General features: G+C 41.8%; 1 long non-coding RNA gene across 1 annotated transcript in view; it reads left to right on the top strand.

Moving 5' to 3' along the window:
- The first annotated feature begins 1,331 nt into the window (after positions 1 to 1,331).
- LOC111875429 overlaps positions 1,332 to 6,358 on the top strand; it is a 202,526-nt gene continuing 197,499 nt past the window's right edge. Inside the window, exon 1 of the long non-coding RNA XR_002844725.2 lies at positions 1,332 to 1,843. This is a non-coding gene — a long non-coding RNA (uncharacterized LOC111875429). The remainder of the gene's footprint in view (positions 1,844 to 6,358) is intronic.

Below are 6,358 nucleotides of genomic sequence, written 5' to 3'. Positions count from 1 at the left end.
AGAAACATTTCTTGGTTGTTTAGTGACATTGTCAGCGTAGACAAACAGTTGTTCCCATCAGACTTACCGGGTAAAATACTGCACGTATTTCTCTTTTTTCTTATGCGTGCTACAGTTGCCGCTCATCTCATCCTAACTGGTTTGAGGTTCTAGTAAAAGATGGTAACCGCTCAAGATAGCCGAGCGGTCTAGGGCGTGTACTGTCTTCATTCGCTCGGAAGCTGGGATCGTGTGTTCGAATCTCACACCAGGCATGGGTGTATGTTATATGTATATGTTTATTCTGTGTTTGTGTTATCCCGTGTTTAGGTAGAGGCCTTGCGACGAGCTGATCACTCGTCCAAGGAGTCCTACCGTCTGTAAAATGATCAAAATGAAAACAAACAAACTTCGACACGGTACGGTATAAGAGGAATGGATTAAGTAAGTAAGGCATGGTGACGGACACAAATTATGCAAGTTTCTCTAGCCTACACGGAAATACGCTGCGTGTTAGTTAAAATGTATTATGCATGTAGGAATGATAGACAGTAAGCCTACTGAGAGTAGAATCCACTGACTGTCAGATGTGAGTTTGTCTTGTCGTCACGGTAGCCGAGCGGTCTAAGGCATGTACTGTCTTCGCTCCCTCGGAAGCCGGGATCGTGGGTTGGAATCCCACTCAGTGTATGGATGTGTAGTGGTTGTGTGTGTGAGTGTGTGGGTGTGTACAGGTAGAGGCCTTGCGACGAGCTGATCACCCGCCCAAGGAGTCCCACCGAATGTGTAAGATCTAGTAAACCGAAGTGAAACGGGGAGTTTCAGCCCCAAAGGAAAAAAACTGATTTTTTCATGGTGATCATTGTGAAGATTATTGTCCTCCTAGAAGTGTCGCCTTGCAGTGTACGTACCTACCTTTTCGGAGGAAAGTGCTGTTTTCATCTTCAGTCTTCCACCCTGAAGCTGGAAGCAGTCCGTTCCTCCGAAACATTGGCCTCAGGTCTAAATTCAGAATATGCCTGGAAGGACTGAGGAAATGCACGAAAAAACACAAGGAGGAGTAACGGCTGAGATTCGAACCGGGCACTTATAATTTGAATAGCCACTCCACAAAAATTTGCATATTTTCTGTTTACAAACATTTCTTAGAGGTAAAAAGAATATATTTTCAGGTCCTTACAGTTGTAAGTTACAGGGGTTGACTGCTTTTTAAAATAGAGCTACAGTTTGCGCTATCTGGTGGCCTTAAGTGGAAGCAATCCTCTATCTCTATTTACCTCGCTTTTTCTCTCTCTCTCTCTCGCGCTGCCACACGCGTCTGTTGTTGGCCGAGATAGTCAGTTGCCGCCAAGTCATCGAGTGTGTAGGTTAGGTGGGGTATCTGCTCAGTTATACTTCGCATGCACAACTTTTCGCATCGCGGTGATGGTTTGCATTTTCATGGTTAGTTCGAGATTGTGCATTGTGATTTAAAATAGGAAACTGACTTCGGAAGTGACAATTGCGTGTGTGTTTTTTTTTTCGTTTCCGGGTTATTTGTGAACAGAAAATACAACGAAATATTGTATTACTGGTTTCCTTTTATGTACAAAGAGCAGTTCATTGCTGTTCCAGCTGGGGCATAGAATTCGAAACTGCTAGCCCGTGAATTAGACGTAGTTGAACAAGTAGTGTAGGTTGCTCAGTTTATTGCATTCTGTTTAAACCGAAGCACTGTATGTGTGAATGATACAGTTTGCCATTACGTATAAGAATAAACAGGAATTTGTGAAAGTGTTGTGGCGTTATCAAGAACTGTGCATCAAATACAGCATCTAGTAAATACACAGTGGAAAATCCGGCATTCAGGCGAGTGCATCATTATGTAAGTATCTCTGCCTTGTTTAGGTAGCTGTTGCTCGAATTTCTATAGATTATATATTTACATACGCGTGCAGCTGAGAGAAGTAGCTAGAATAAGGGAATCTTTGACAAATGTAAGTCTGTTAGGGCTTATTGATGTTTGCCATATTAGGTTTATATTGGTTACATCTCAAATAATTAGGATGTGTTCAGGAACACACTTTATTTTCACAACATACCGCTACATACAGCCGCGTTTTGATATAACAGGATAACCTGTGGAAAGAATAACGCTTTTTTAAGCAGTGCTAGTCCCCAAAGCGTATGCCTTACCATATTATCAATTAGTACGATAGCAAGTGTAATGATTGTCAGCTGTTTTTTTCTCTCTTCTTGTTCCCACTATGGATCACGCGGCTGATTTCTCAGTTTCATAATCGGTTTACAGACGGTAGGGCTCCTTGGACGGGCGATCAGTTCGTCGCAAGGCCTTTACATAAACACAGGACAACACAAACACTGAATAAACTCATACACACACCAAACATCCATTCCTTGTGTGGCGTTCAAACGGAGAATCCCGGCTTGCGAGCGAGCGAAGACAGTACATGCCTAAGACCGCTCGGCTACCGTGACCGGCGTTTGTCAGCTGTACATGCAAAAGAAAGAACGTCATTATGTTTGTGCCCTACGAGACACAGAAGATGTAATTCCAATACGAGAGGTTCGTAGGTCGAGTTCCAGAACTGGCCGTTGTGACTGTGTGTTTCAGACCTTTATATGAAGTCTTATACTTCATAAGATACTAACTTCGAATCCAGGTTTAAGACAGCTGTAAGCGTATTATTCTTTAAGTAAGATCCTTCCGTGTAGCACGCATAGGAGAAATAATAGATGCATTCAGAATTCAACTCGGAATTATAAAAGGTAGAGACATTTTGGAAGACATGAGCGTACAAGTAGATGTCAGGTTAATAGTAAAATGTATGTTGAAGAAACTGATTGTTATAATGTGAGCTGGATTCGTATGGTTTTGGTTCAGTTATGGGATCTTGTGAACACGGTTATTAACATTCGGATTTCATAAATGTTATTTTGTTGTTGTTTATTTAACGACGATAGCAGTATGACAGACTGCATGGGCGTTGAGGATTCTGTGAGAGCCGGAATGCTTCAGTAGCGGAGCGACGACACTGCAACATGTAATTAATCTAGTTATTATTATAGGCGGCCTCCGCATGAGTACCGAATGCTGTGTAGTAAACCTACATTCGACAANATGGTTTTGGTTCAGTTATGGGATCTTGTGAACACGGTTATTAACATTCGGATTTCATAAATGTTATTTTGTTTTTGTTTATTTAACGACGATAGCAGTATGACAGACTGCATGGGCGTTGATGATTCTGTGAGAGCCGGAATGCTTCAGTAGCGGAACGACGACACTGCACCATGTAATTAATCTTGTTATTACAGGCGGCCTCCGCATGAGTACCGAATGTTGTGTAGTAAACCTACATTCGACAGAATGGGACAGTAATAATTATTTTTTCTTTCGGTGTGCTACTTGTCTACCCGCAAGATGGAGGCACCAGGCTTCCACCGAAACTTTGAACATTTATCAGACCGTACGGTGTAACATCCCAGTAGATTGTAACCTTATGTTCTGTAGACTATTAGCATGCGACGTTTCTCCATACATAACATGCTTAGAAATCTTCCACTTTATAGTTCAGCAAATAGCATTGCTTCAACGAAGCCAGAAGCATCAGCGAAGATTTCCCACAGTCTGCACGAACACGCGTGTGAATTTTATTGTCATAAGGACAGATATCCATGTATCGGGAACTCAGTAGTACTCCTGTGTGTGCCGTCTAATTGGACAGATACCCATGAATCGGGAACTTAGTAGTACTCCTGTGTGTGCCGTCTAATTGAACAGATACACATGTATCGGGAAGTCAGTAGTACTCCTGTGTGTGTGCCGTCTAATTGGACAGATACACATGTATCGGGAACTCAGTAGTACTCCTGTGTGTGCCGTCTAATTGAGCAGACACACATGTATCGGGAACTCAGTAGTACTCCTGTGTGTGCCGTCTAATTGAACAGATACACATGTATCGGTAAGTCAGTAGTACTCCTGTGTGTGCAGTCTAATTGGACAGATATACATGTATCGGGAACTCAGTAGTACTCCTGTGTGTGCCGTCTAATTGGACAGATACCCATGTATCGGGAACTCAGTAGTACTCCTGTGTGTGCAGTCTAATTGGACAGATACACATGTATTGGGAACTCAGTAGTACTCCTGTGTGTGCCATCTAATTGGACAGATATCCATGAATCGGGAACTCAGTAGTACTCCTGTGTGTGTGCCGTCTAATTGAACAGATACACATGTATCGGGAAATCAGTAGTACTCCTGTGTGTGCAGTCTAATTGGACAGATACACATGTATCGGGAACTCAGTAGTACTCCTGTGTGTGCCGTCTAATTGGACAGATACACATGTATCGGGAACTCAGTAGTACTCCTGTGTGTGTGCCGTCTAATTGGACAGATACACATGTATCGGGAAATCAGTAGTACTCCTGTGTGTGCAGTCTAATTGGACAGATACACATGTATCGGGAACTCAGTAGTACTCCTGTGTGTGCAGTCTAATTGGACAGATACACATGTATCGGGAACTCAGTAGTACTCCTGTGTGTGCAGTCTAATTGGACAGATACACATGTATCGGGAACTCAGTAGTACTCCTGTGTGTGCAGTCTAATTGGACAGATACACATGTATCGGGAACTCAGTAGTACTCCTGTGTGTGCCATCTAATTGGACAGATACACATGTATCGGGAACTCAGTAGTACTCCTGTGTGTGCCGTCTAATTGGACAGAAAACTGAAGTATTCCCGAGTGTCAGATTTCCACATTTTACAATAAATAATTCTCCTTCTTGATTGTCTACGGATTAACTACCCACCCGAAAGCAAATAATCTATTATGAACCGTCGTTGATGTAGACGTTTCGGAACACATGAGAGCCTGTCCGTAGTTCTTATGGTTACAGATACATTCTAGTCTTAATCATAATATTACATTGTAGCATCCTGTTGCGAAATCATGACATAAAGGTAGCTAACAGATGTTTTGAAAATGTGGCACAGTTAAGATATTTGGGAACCACGATAACAAATGGAAACCTGATTCAGAAGGAAATTAAGAGGAGATTGAAATTCGTGTAATGCTTNCAGACACACATGTATCGGGAACTCAGTAGTACTCCTGTGTGTACCGTCTAATTGGAAAGAAAACTGAAGTATTCCCGAGTGTCAGATTTCCACATTTTACAATAAATAATTCTCTTTCGTGATTGTCTACGGAGTAACCACCCGAAAGTAAATAATCTATTATGACCCGTCGTTGATGTACGCGTTTCGGAACGCACGAGAGCCTGTCCGTGGTTCTTATGGTTACAGATACATTCTAGTCTTAATCACAATATTGCATTGTAGCATCCTGTTGCGAAATCATGACATAAAGGTAGCTAACAGATGTTTTGAAAATGTGGCACAGTTAAGATATTTGGGAACCACGATAACAAATGGAAACCTGATTCAGAAGGAAATTAAGAGGAGATTGAAATTCGTGTAATGCTTACTACAATTCAGTCCAGAAGCTTTTGTCTTCTTGTCTGTTGTCAAAAAACATAAAAATCAGAATATGCAAAATTATAATTTTTCCTGTGGCTCTGTAAAAGTAAAGCTATCCCTGTAAGAGCCCGTGAAGGCCTTGGTGTCTGACATTAAGGAAGGAACGTTGACTGAGGGTGTTGAGAATATTTGGACCAGATAGAGATGAAGTGACGGGAGGCTGGAGAAAACTACATAATGAGGAGCTTCATAACTTGTAATAATTGCCAAGTATAATTAGAATGATCAAGTCAATGGGGATGAGATGGGCATGGCATGTAGAACGAATGGGGGAGAAGAATACATGTAGGATATTGGTTGGAAAGCCAGAAGGAAAGAGACTACCAGGAAGACTAAGACATATAGGGGTGGATAACATTAAAATGGATCTTAGGGAGATAGTATGGGATGGTATGGATTGGATTGATGTGGCTAAGGATAGGGACAAGTGGAGAGTTCTTGTGAACACGGTAATTAACTTTCAGGGTCCATAAAATGCTGGGAAGTTTTTGAATAGCTGCACAATTGGCAGCTTCTCAAGTAGGGCTCAGCTCCATGAGTTAGAGCGAGCGAGCATCCTGTTGCACTTTTCACTTACGTCGATTATTCACAGTCTTAAGTGCAACACCACATCTCGCAAAACTAATTAAATTTAAGAGTTTAAAATTTAAAAGTTCACTACATGTTTCTGCCAATATGGCCATCGTCAGGCGTTAAAAATATCTAATTAGGAAACTGCTGTCTTGTGCTTTTTTTGTTCGGGACACGCAACGAAAAACACAGCAAGAAAGAACACAACTTACCAACTCCTACACACATGCTCATCAAAAGGACCTGCATAT

Source organism: Cryptotermes secundus, unplaced genomic scaffold, assembly GCF_002891405.2.
Source record: "Cryptotermes secundus unplaced genomic scaffold, Csec_1.0 scaffold229, whole genome shotgun sequence".
Classification (NCBI taxonomy): Eukaryota; Metazoa; Arthropoda; class Insecta; order Blattodea; family Kalotermitidae; genus Cryptotermes; species Cryptotermes secundus.
Note: the sequence above shows the minus strand (reverse complement) of the source record. Positions and strands in the feature narration are given on the sequence as shown.